Source organism: Pinus tabuliformis, chromosome 9, assembly GCF_031772625.1.
Source record: "Pinus tabuliformis cultivar Carrire ecotype Pingquan chromosome 9, CPIR1, whole genome shotgun sequence".
NCBI lineage: Eukaryota > Viridiplantae > Streptophyta > Pinopsida > Pinales > Pinaceae > Pinus > Pinus tabuliformis.
In genome coordinates, this window is record NC_142307.1 from 1605425347 (window position 1) to 1605438336 (window position 12990).

At 40.4% G+C, this 12990-nt stretch overlaps 2 pseudogenes; both read left to right on the forward strand.

Annotated features, from left to right (window-relative positions):
- Positions 1-3776: 3776 nt before the first annotated feature.
- Positions 3777-4097, forward strand: LOC149154916 (D-2-hydroxyglutarate dehydrogenase, mitochondrial pseudogene; annotated as a pseudogene).
- Positions 4097-5521, forward strand: LOC149154917 (histone-lysine N-methyltransferase ATXR2 pseudogene; annotated as a pseudogene).
- The last annotated feature ends 7469 nt before the right edge of the window (positions 5522-12990 follow it).

A 12990-nucleotide genomic window follows, 5' to 3' on the forward strand; every position in this document is an offset into this window, starting at 1 on the left:
GTCACTCGGCTGATGCGGTGATCTTCTCACGGAGGTTGGTTAGCATCTTTTGTGCTTCACCTTTTCCAACAACAAATTCTTCCATCATCCGTTGCATCATTTCTACTCGTGTGGCCGTTAACTCAGTCTTTGGTGACACTATCTCAATAGTGGTGAACTCGCTTTGCATATGAGCTACCCTGTGCTCTATGGTGGTCGAAACTGCAAATGCTTCATCTAGCCATGGCTAGAGACGGGCTTTAATCATAGCTGCCTTCTACCGGGCCGCGTCAACCTCGATTTTTATGTCTTGGGCCTCCCTTATCTTAGCTAAGCGCTACGTAATAACAACAGTCGACACAGTTCCTTTGATTATGTCATAGGCTTCCTGAAGCTCCCGAGCTTCGATTTCTAAGCGCTGAAGGGTTGGATCCTCTTAAAGTGTTGTGAGTGTGATAATCGATTATGTGAACAGGTCCGTACATTCCTTTATCATCCTCATAAGCATTGCATGGGCAGTGGTGATGATGTTCTTGCACTGCTCCATGATCTCAAGAGGCGTCGTCGGCGGAGTCTGCAATTTCAAGTCTGTAATATGCTGTTGGATCCCTATAATACTAGTGATTACCCCATTACTATTGTAGTTGTATCCCTTATTAATATTTTTGTGACCCTATTGTCCCCATATTGTTATTACTGTGCCCCATAGAATCCCTATATTGCTATTTTTGTGGCTTTATATTATTATTGTTAGGTTGGCTGGGTTATATTGTGACTCCTTAGACTCCTATATATAGAAAGGAGGTTTTGTCATTTGAATCATTCAAGAATTGTTCATCTGTGTAATGTAAAGGAAGTTGCCCCCTCGAAGAGGTTGAATTCTAAGGCGTTGATCTCTCTTTTCTATTTTTTTGTGAGCTGGTTTCATAACATTTGGTATCAGAGATTTGGATTCTAGGGTTTCGCTGCTCTAAATAGGTGATTGTGGAATTTTTGCTATAACGTTTTTTCTGTGACATTTCAGAAGCTAAAAAAAAACCCATTTGAGAAGAAATCGTGCTGAATCTTGGGTCCGAAGTTCAGAGCTTTTCACGCTATATTTGTGGAGATATGATCTTAGGAAGTTTGTTTTTTTGCAGACTCCTAAATTACATTCCAAACAGGTGACCTGGGGAAAATCTTCATAACTTTCTCTCTGAGCATCAGACTGAAATTTTGTAAGAAGTTACAGAAAGAGAACAGACTATAGTTTCTTGTATATATTTTTCAAAGCCAAAGGTAAAAACAGTGACTCGTGGCATGTCGTACAAATTCGCTCTACTAAACTAGTCTATAATCATGTCATCTTGGGGGATTGTACATAACTCTTCCTTGGGGAATCCAATTTGGATCAGAATGGCGACATTGGAAAGAGGACACAGAGGCCTACTACATGTTGTAATTATAGAACTAGATGATCCGAAATTGCAGAGATACATTGGATTCAACATCAAGCTTCTACAAAGTGAAAAAAGGTGTGTAGTTTTTTTTTAACTTTTCCATAAGATTGGTTTGAAAAATTAGTTTGAATCGGTAATTGATGCCCCGAGGAAAGAAAATGCAAACACCTAGTAAGCAACCTGAAATCTCTAGCATGACTCATGAAGAAGAGGAAGAAATGCGACATGATATATCAAAATTACGAGACCAAGTGCAACAAGTGTCACTTGCACAAAAAGCAACAGAATCTAAGATGGATGGTTTAAGGAAAGATGTAGAAGCTAAGATGGATGGTTTAAAGAAAGGTGTAGAAGCTAAGATGGATTATTTAAATAAATTCGTAGAAGCTAAGATGGATGGCATGGAAGCTAAGATGAATGGCATGGATGCTAAAATTGATGGCATGGATGATAAGATGGAAGAATTGAAGATAAATATGAATAAGTTGCTACAAGAAATGGTCACTAATGGTGAAAGGGTAGTAAAGGAAACTCATGATGAGAACAAAAGAAATGTTAATCATGATTTCATAGAATCTAATGTTGGATCGAAGACACACCATATTCCAAAAATTGATATGAGGAAGTTTGATGGCAAGGATCCCGCAACATGGATATTACAGATGGAGCAATTTTTCGATCTCAATAGTGTGCAAAACACACAAAAGGTATGTATTGAAACTTTATATTTGGAACCAAATCAGTTTGTATGGTATCAATGGCTTTGCTCTCGTAAACAAATTATCACTTGGGCAATTTTTACGGAAGAATTGACAGCACATTATGAGGATACAAAAAGAAACACTTTTTTTAGCCAATTGATATGTCTCAAACAAAAGGGTTCAATAATGGATCACATTAAGGAGTTCCAAAAATTGAACATAAGGGTAAAAAATATTCTAGAGGAGCATAGGATTGATGTGTTCATAGGGACTTTAAATGATAATATCCAACATGATGTTCGCCTTTGGGAACCTGATTCATTAGAGAAGGCATTCACGTTAGCAAGAAAAATGGAAAGCAAAATTATGGCAACCAGGAAGCATACCACTCACAACTATAAAGATGGAAGTGTTGTTGCCCCTAGTCTTCCACAACCTATAAGGTTGACACCACAACAATTGGAAGAAAAAAGAGAAAAAGGGCTTTGTTACAGTTGTGATAGAAAATACACTAAAGGTCATAAATGTGTTGAGAAGAAATTATTCTACATAGATTGTGAAGAGGAAGAAGAAAAGAAGCAAGAAAGGTCAAAAGAAGAGGGGATACTCCAGGAACAAAGCCTAGATAAAGAAGAAATTAATCCGACCATATCTTATAATGCATTGGCGGGAATTACCACTCCTCAAACCATCAAGATAGAAGGACAAATCAAGAAGAAAAAGGTAATAGTGTTGATTGATTCAGGAAGTTCCCACAAGTTTATTCATTGTAAGGTAGCAAAATAATTGAATTGCTTCTTATATCCAGCACCAGAGTGTCAAGTGATGGTTGAAAATGGAGGAACAATAAATTGCTCTAGAAAGTGCCATAATATCAAGCTATCCATGGGAGAATATGTATTGACTAGCCCAATGCTTTCCATTCAAATGGGAGGTGCTGATGTTGTACTAGGAGTCCAATGGCTACAATCCTTAGGTACAATAGCTTTTAATTTTCAAGAATTTTCATGAAATTTTCTATGGAAGGAAAGGAAGTTGAATTAAGGGGTATTGTAGGGAAACCGGGAAAGATAATCAACTCTAACGGTATGACAAAGATTCTAAGAAAGTAACAAAGAGGTGTAATTTCACAATTATGTTCGCTAGATGTTTCCATGTTGGAATCATCTATTTCTCCAGATCTCCAAAAATTTTTGGACAATCATTCCAAGGTATTTGATACCCCTTGTTAGACTCCGTCTCATGTCAGAGATAGATTCTTCTTCAAAACAGGGTTTTGAAGAAGAAATCATTAAAGGTTGCTTTTCAGATTATGTAATTTTATCTCCAGCTCTTCAAAAGGGAGCAGCTTCCTCGGCTCCTATCTCTGCAAAAGCACAAAGAAAACAAATTCAGCATGAGGCTTATGAATAAACGACAACCCTTTCAATCGGCATGCAAGTTTTTTTTTTGGGTTTTTCATTTTCCTCCACTTCCAGAGCTAGAAAGTTTATATGATTCCCAGACAAGATCTTATGGAACTGCAGCTACGAAAATACAGAGAAATCTTTCCTTTTCTATGATAGAAGCTAGAGGTATTCTTCATTTTCAAAATATACTTGGAGAGAAAAATGTCATTCAGTATAAAGATGAATTGGCTACGGCAAATCATGATTAGATGAGGAAATATAAGGGTTCAAGCCAACTCTTACTTCGTCCTAGGAACACTGAAGAAGTCTCACAGATCCTAAAATATTGTAATTCAAGATCTGCCCAAGGTGGTAATACTGGCCTCGTGGGTGGGAGCGTCTTTGTTTTTGATGAGGTGATTGTTAATCCGGGGTTGATGAACAGCATAATTTCCTGTGATAAGGTTAGTGGCATCTTGGTTTGTGACGCTGGTTGCGTCCTGGAGAATTTTGACACATTTTTAGCTGATCAGGGGTATATGATGCCCATTGACCTTGGTGCAAAAGGTAGCTGCATGGAAGGACGATGATGAGGATTGGTACGAGACAGGCTTACATATATTCTTTGGAGCTTCTGGTGGCTTTGAATAGAGGCGCTGCAATGAAATACTATGGCAAGTTTGCAGGGGCAGGCAATGGTCCCTGCTTGAAGGTTAAACAAACAAAAGATATGGGAAAAGGCATATTTGCAGATAAGGATTTTCAGGAGGATGAATTGCTTTTGCGAGATCACATGTTGGTTGGGGCACAGCATTTTTCTAACAAGGTCGATTCTTTTGTTTGCAGCTTTTGTTGCCGTTTCATTGGCTCAATAGAACTTCAAATTGGAAGGCGGCTATTCTTACATGGAGAATCAATGCGAAATAGAGCTAAGGAATGTGAGGCAGAAAAATCTACATGCTGTTCACAGTTGGAACTTGTGGCCAAGTCGACGAATCTGGAGGAGAATAGGGATGGATTAGCTGATCATAACACCATTGAAGATTCTTGTTCTGATAGCATGTATTCCTGAAGAAGTGGTTGAGTTTCTTCTTAATGGGACGCTCAAATTGCCATATTCAGAGAGATTTCCATTGCCTACTGTCATAAATTGTATTGGCGGATGTTCTGAGGAATATTATTGCAGCACTTCTTGTGCTGAGCGTGCTTGGGAAACAGTCCATTCATTACTTTGCACTGGGGAGGGTTCTCTTTGTAAAAGCAAAGATGAACTACGCAATTTTAAACAGCATGCAGATGAAACAAATGACATTTTTCATGTTGCTGCCCAGGTGATTTCTATGATCATCCTCAAAATAAAGAGGGCAATGGAAAATTTACATGAGGATTTCAATTGGTCAAAAGTATTGGATATTTGGGAGCCTTTTGCAATGGGATATAAGAGACAGTGGTGGGATTGTGTTGCATTGCCAGATGATATCGATCCCGTTGAAAAGACTCTGTTTAGAAAGGAAATAAAGGATCTTCCATGGACTTCATTGCAATTCTTGAAAGGCGCAATTTTTGAAGAAGAATACGCACCATTTTTATCCCTTAAAATTTATGGGAATATTATTGGCATGTTTGAATTGAACAACCTAGATTTAATTGTTGCATCTCCTATGGAGGACTATTTTATCTATATTGATGATCTACCTCACTCTGAAAAGGATGAAGCTGAAAAAATCACAAGACCTTTCCTTGAAGCACTAGGCGATGACTATGCTGCCTGCTGTCAAGGCAGCGGTTTCTTTCCATTGCAGAGCTGCATAAACCATTCCTGTGAGCCAAATTGACAGAGATGGTAAAGCGATATTGGTAGCGATTGGGCCGATTAAGAAAGGTGAACAGGTATTTATATCTTACATTGAAGAAGATATGCCATGGAAAGAGCGCCAATCATTCCTTTCAGACTATGGATTTGTCTGCAAATGCCGCAGATGCTTACAAGAACAAAGCAACAGTTCATAATCTGTATCAGATGGAGTAGCACCCCTCCTCTGCATGGAAGGTCACTTTCAATGTAAACAGATGATGAGTTTCAGATCATGGGGAACCTGAGACAGACGCAATTCCGTTCCATGATTTCCGCCAGTGATTGATCCAGATCACGGTGCGATCTTTTGGAGATTTTGTGGGAATTGCGGGCGATTGTTGGGACTCTCAGTTTAGTTGTCACGATAAGCTGAAACGGTGAATTATTAGCTTGGAGGTTATGCAACGTGGCAAACAAAACTGGAGTTAAGATTGTCCATTATAGCCAGAAAACGCGTTTTGATTCCAATTTTGGTCCTATGGAGATATGCGCTCCAGTTTTGCCTCATAATTAGCCAAATCATCAACAGAATGTTAATTTAAAAGTTTGTTTTATTAAAATCGCCAATGTATTTCCAGAAATTCGGGAGCAGTTGTAATTTCCAGCGTATGCAAAGTGGCAGAGAACTAGGAGCGATTGCCTAGTTGGGATCGACACTTGTGAACGCACTTGTGAAAAGGATATGTGATTCCATCTTCAGCAGCGCTTAGTGGTTATTGTTTTTGTTTTTTTTTAGTTTATTTTTATTAAATAATCATAAAACAAATCCCTCATCTTGGGGTCGATCTGTTTTCCCCCAGCTGGTTTTTATTTCATTTTTGGTAATGTGAGAAAAACGGCACCCCTGTTTTGGGCAGCAGAGGTACTTATTGTATTAAAAATTCATTTGTAAAAGGGAGAGAGGAGAGTTTTTCTGAGCGCTGGGAGCTGCTGGAGAAGCAGAGAGCTTTTTATTGTACAGTTTTATGACAGAGAATTTAATGGAATTTCAAAGCTCTGTTTGCTGAGATTCATGTGGTATGTTGATTTAGCATAAGTTTTTCCCTTTGTCTCATATGTAATCAGTTATGTTCCATTTCATTTCATGACCCTTTCAAGCTGAACAAATGAAGTGATTAGGTAGGAATTCATAGTATTATATGCTCCTCCTATAAGTTTGTTCGCATTCAATGTTTTCTACTGTTTAAGGAGGATTCAGAGTTATTGTCTGCCCTCCTTAGCTCCTCACCAGTCTTGCCATCCCATTTGAAACCAGATTTGGTGTTAAATTGCATGCCTACCTTGCCTCAGTTGATAACCTGTGTAGTCATTATATTTTTCTGTTTGAAGCTGTGATTTTGCCCATGTAGCCCAGAAAAGCCCCGTCATTCCATTAAAAAACCCCAAAAATCATTAAATCCAAACCCCCTATCAATTTACTAGCCTAAAATCCTTATTCTTAATTGGTCAGCCTAATCATATTGAACGATCTATCGAATTTGACCCGAGAGACCCTTCTCATACCTCGTAGGGCTAGCTACGAGGTGAAATGGTTTGATGTAGCCTTGAAGGTTTACCTTCCTCAGCCTAGGGTGAAATCTCAAGCGCTAACACCCCCAAAGGTCTCCCACCTATTCGTGATCATGATCATGCTATTCATATGATTCCAGGAAGTGTTCCTCCAAACATCAGGCCGTACAAATATCCCTATGCCCAAAAGAGTGAAATTGAACGTATGGTTGCAGAAATGCTAGAGGCTGGTATAATTCAACCGAGTCAAAGTTCTTTCTCTGCTCTAGTAGTATTGGTGCACAAGAAGGATGGATCATGGCGCATGTGTCCGGATTATAGGGAATTCAACAAGCTCACTATTAAAGATAAGTTTCCCATTCCTGTCATTGATGAATTACTAGAAGAATTGCATGGATCAATTTACTTCAACAAGTTGGATCTTCGTTCAGTATCAGAATGAACATTGAAGACATTTTGAAAACAACATTTATAACTCATGAGGGTCATTATGAATTTTTGGTCATGCCTTTTGGCCTTACCAATGCACCTTCAACATTTTAGGGTTTGATGAATTCCATTTTCAAACCATTCCTTAGAAAATTTGTGTTAGTATTTTTAGATGATATACTAATCTACGACAAGTCTTGGAAGGATCATGTTGAACATGTTGACAGGGTGCTACAACTATTGGAGGAGAAACAATTATATGCAAAAAGATCCAAAAGTTTCTTTGCAGTACAAGAGGTGGAATATCTGGGTCATATTGTATCTCATGAAGGAGTTAAGGTAGACCCTAGCAAAATTAAAGCCATTAAGAAATGGAAAATCCCCACATCCATAAATCATTTGCGAGGATTTCTCGGTTTGACAGGGTATTATCACAAGTTTGTTAAGAATTATGGGAGAATAGTAGCACCTCTAACAACGTTATTAAAGAAAGATGCATTTTCATGGACTCCAAAAGCAGCAAAGGCCTTCGAGCATCTTAAAGAGGCAATGTGCCAAACACCGGTCTTAGCTACACCAGACTTCACAAAAACCTTTATTGTGGAATGTGATGCTTCAGGAAATGGAATTGGTGCTATTTTAATGCAAGATGAAAGACCCATTGCTTTTGAAAGTCATCCAATCAAGGGAATTTTTTTACACAAAGCTATTTATGAGAAGGAAATGCTGGCAATACTCCATGCACTTAATAAATGACAACCCTACCTAATGGGAAGATGCTTCAAGGTAAAAATGGATCATGATAGCCTTAAATACTTTTTAGAACAAAGATTATCCTCTGAAGAGCAACAGAAGTGGGTCACAAAGATGTTGGGTTATGACTTTGAAATCATCTACCAAAAAGGGAAGCAAAATGTGGTGGAAGATGCACTCTCAAGAAAGGATGAGGGTGTGGAAGCATTGTTGTGCACCATTTCTATTATCCAAACAGATTGGATAAACGAAGCAAGGGAGGAATGGAAGAATGATGAAGAAGTGTGGGCACTTATTCGAAAGTTACAACAAGACTCCAGTACGTCTGATACATTTAGCTAGCAAAATGATTCGTTATGGTACAAAGATCGCTTATACCTCTGTAAGAATTCCTAGCTAAAAAAAAAGATTCTTATGGAATTGCACACTTTTCTCTTAGGAGGGCACTCAGGATTTTTAAAAACTTACCGCAGGGTTAAGAAGGAATTTTTTTTGGGAGGGCCTTAAATCAGATATTCAAAATTTTGTGGTGGAATGTTTGGTTTGCAAACAAAATAAAAGTTGAAACAATTAAGACACCGAGTCTATTACAACCTTTATCCATTCCAAGCCAACGTTGGGAGGAGGTTTCAATGGATTTTATCACAGGTTTACCCAAGTCTGAGGGAAAGAGTGTTATCATAGTGGTAGTTGATAGACTTACCAAGTATGCACACTTTTGTGCATTATCACATCCATTTAAAGCCAGTACAGTTTCTACTGCATTTATGGAAACAATTCAAAAGCTACATGGAAACCCAAAGATTATTGTAAGTGACAGAGATCCCATTTTCACTAGAAATTTTTGGACAAAATTATTTTCTTGTCTTGGTACTCAGTTAGCTCATAGCTCATCTTATCATCCTCAATCTGATGGGAAAATTGAGATAGTAAACAAATGTTTGGAAGGATATCTTCATTGATTTGTATATGATAACAGACACAATGGGTCAAATGGTTGCCTTTGGCTAAATGGTGGTATAACACTTCCTTCCATACAGCAACAAAAATGACCCAATTTATGGCACTTTATGGATATCAGCCACCATCCATCACATCATATTTAAGAGAAAATTCTAAGGTTCAAGCAGTGGAACATCACATCGAACATCAACAACAAGTCCTCCAACTCTTAAAGGATAACCTTGTGTTGGCATAGAATAGAATGAAACAACAGGCAGATCAACATCGCAGTGAAAGAAGTTTTGATGTAGGTGATTGGGTATTCCTACGACTACAACCATATAAGAAAATGTACCTCAAGCAAGCTAAGAAGGATAATAAATTATCACCAAAGTATTATGGTCCGTACAAGGTGTTGCAAAATATTGGTACTATGGCATACAAATTGGAGCTTCCTGCAGCTTCTCAATTGCACCCAGTTTTGCATGTTTCATGTTTAAAGAAGGTTATAGGCGACAAGCTCCCAATTCAAACAATATTGCAAGAACTTGACGAGGAAGGAAAAATTATATTGGAACCAGAAGCAGTCACAGAAACAAGAACTCAACAGTTATGAAATCGATCAATTTCGGAGTATCTTATCAAGTGGAATAACTTATCTGCTAAAGATTCCACATGGGAGGATGAGAATTTTATACAGAAGCATCCAGAACTACTCAAGCATTGAGGATAACACTCTTTTGAAGGAGAGGGCATGTTGGGTCCCTATAGTACTAGTGATTACCGCATTACTATTGTAGGTGTATCCCTTATTAATATTGTTGTGCCCATATTGTCCCCATATTGTTATTACTGTGCCCCATAGAATCCCTCTATTGTTATTTTTGTGGCTTTATATTATTATTGTTAGGTCGGCTGGGTTATATTGTGACTCCTTAGACTCCTATATATAGAAAGGAGGTTTTTTTCATTTCAATCACCCAAGAATTCTTCATTTGTGTAATGTAAAGGAGGTTGCCCCATCGAAGAGGCTGAATTCTAAGGCGTTGATCTCTCTTTTCTATCTTTTTGTGAGCTGGTTTCATAACATCTACGCATTAAGCTCCCGATGGATCTGCGTAGCCTCCTCTTTAGCGTTACAGAACCCAGTAGCCAGCTTCTAAATTTGGGTCTCAATAGGGAGATAAGCCGGAATCTCCAATTCAAGGGCACTTGAGCAAGCTTCCGTGACAACCCGCTGCACTTGATGGTTCTGTGTGACGACTTCATCCAGTTGGAGGAACAACTATCCGACATTGATTTTCTACTCCTGGAGGATTTGTTTGGTACGGCCTTCCCGATTGCCGAGCTCTATTGTGGCACTGTCTTGGAGATGCTGCAAGCTTTCTCATGGCAACGCGGCTAGGTTGAGTCCCAGTCCTGTAAGCCGTCCCAACACAACTCTGTCCTCTGCGTTGTTGACGATCAATGCACCTGCTAGAATTGCAACAGAATAGGTGACTTGGGTCTTCAATAATGGTTCCGTAGCTACCATACTGGAACCCTTTGTAGCAGTACTTTCACTTGTGACGCGGATTCCTAACGTTTGTAACTGCGTACGGAGCTCCCCCAACACAATCTGCTGCTCGGACATAGCTTCATCCACTGCATCACATGTGGCCTTGCGAATGACAGTTTCGATGTCATTCAGGTCACCTTCGGTTAGGGTGGTCACCTCACTGTCTGTCTTAGAGGCCTTCGCCTTCTTTCATAGCTTCGACCGCTCTGGTGTCATTGAGCACTTTAAAGGGGCCCCCATAGTAGTGGATGGAGTATCTGTCGCGACCGGCTGAGTGGTTTCCTTTTGACTTCCTTTGTTCTTTGTTGATGTCTCCTCACCTGGTTGTGTCTTGCCTATTGCTGCGAGTGCCACCTCCCAAGCTGCTTTAACTTGCACGGCCAACTGTGCATTCCACTTTTGTTGTGCGGCGTGCTTGGCTTCCTCCTTTTTTTCTGAATGGTGGCCTCGTCACGCTCTTCTACCAAGGGTCCGTGCCAGGCCGCTGGCCAAGTATCCACAATCTCATCAATAACATCATTAATAGCAATAAACCGGAGTGATGTCCATGCTTGGGCTGGGTCCTTGCGCACGCTGATGTAGACATGATGCATGTTTGCTTTAAAGTCAGCAATGTGCTTCATGCTCTCATATATCTCGTCAGTTAAACGGGGTAGCTCATTAATCCATTGCCGCATAGTTGCATCCATTAATATCCAGAAGATTTTGATATTGCAAACTCGTCCGGCATCTCTTATCGCCCAAAGGGAAGCATATTGAGCGGCTTCAGGGCATTCCAGATCCAAGACTCGAAACTGGCTTTCCTCGGGAAGGTCAATGGCAACCAGCATGATAGATAGGAGCAACCATGCATAATGGAATCTCATGCCTTCCTCCTGCACATCACGGCAATTGGTCTGAAACTCTTCACAAAGGAATTGTGACCAATTGAACCATACACTGGCTACGCATTCCTCAACAAGAGCGATAACTACGGCGAGGACCTCAGTGCGGTGGCATTTTCTCATGACTTTCCCTGTCAACGATTGGGTGGCAACGCAAACTGCATTGTCTGAGATACTATCAATGATATACCCTCATTGTCCCTTGGTGAGCTAGTACTTATTTTTCAGTTGTTCAATCATGAGGCATTGTTACCCTTATCAGTGATCTCCTGAGGGTCTCTCCCATCGTAGGGTAGGTACGAAACACGATGAACCAGTTTCGCTATGATACGAATGGGTTTACCAACCCATAATATATCCTCATGGATTAAACAGAAAAACTGCTTTATAACGAACATGGTGATAGGGGGCTGGAGAAAGTGAGGAATCAACAAAAGACCGAGTAACCTAGCCTTCTCCACCGCTTGTAGCCACAACTTTGGCTGCAGGGTTGTCATCGTTCCTTCTATCTTTCGGTCCATTAATTCTTCCGTCGCCAGATGGGGAAACTTTACTATATCTGCAAGGTCCCAGTCTTCTAACTTCATTGTCGCAACTCAGCCAACCACCGAGTTTTCCACTGGCACACCCTTGGGTAGCGACGGGGTGACGATTATAGAGGTGACTTCATCCAGGTTTGTAGGTACCTTGGCCTTCCCTTTGCTTGGTGGCACATACTTGGGTCACCGTACTGGCTGTATAGGATCTTCTTCAGGGAGGATTTCTTCGACGTATGTGGGAGGACCCTCATCTTCATCCTTGCTTTCAATTATAACAATTTTAGCCTTCTCCTCCATCGTGAATTTTCTAGATTGCAGGTGTTAGGGCGACCTTCTTACTGGGTCTGGGCTATGGGGATCCTTCTTGGTTTGTGGCATTTGGGGAGATTTAGGGAGTTCGGTGGTCTGCGGCATGACGGTCTGTGGTCGGTCTGCGGTAGGATCTTGTGCCTTCAAGATTGCATATTGGTAATACTTGGGCAATGCCTGCAACCATGAACTATTTCTGAATTACTTGTCACTCATCATGCTATTAATGCTGGGGGATTTTTTTGCAGAGTGGGAAGACGTGGTGGCATGACCCCGAACCTGATTATATATGATTCGACATTCCAAGTTGGTTGTTTGCCCTTTCGGTAGTTCATAAATGTGATTTCGGTGGTTATTCCTCTACCTTAATTGCCCGCTTCCGGCTTCGTAGTGCTTTAAATGGGTCATTATTTCATGAACAGTACCTGCAACGGTCGCTTTCCATCTTTCCTTCGCTGCAGCGAATCCCCAAGGACACAGACGCGGTTTCTGTATGTATGTGGTGATTCTATCGCGCAACTCTATAACAGTTTGGTTTATCATCCCGCGCCCTCTTTCAACTACACGGGGCATTGGGACTGGGTCTCCTATGGATAGTCAGATGGGCGAACCCCTAGTTCGGGTCTTCCATTTCCTGACTAGCCCAGTTCGCGAGCACTCTATACGTTCTTTCGATTCTACTACTGAATTATGGCACACGCATCC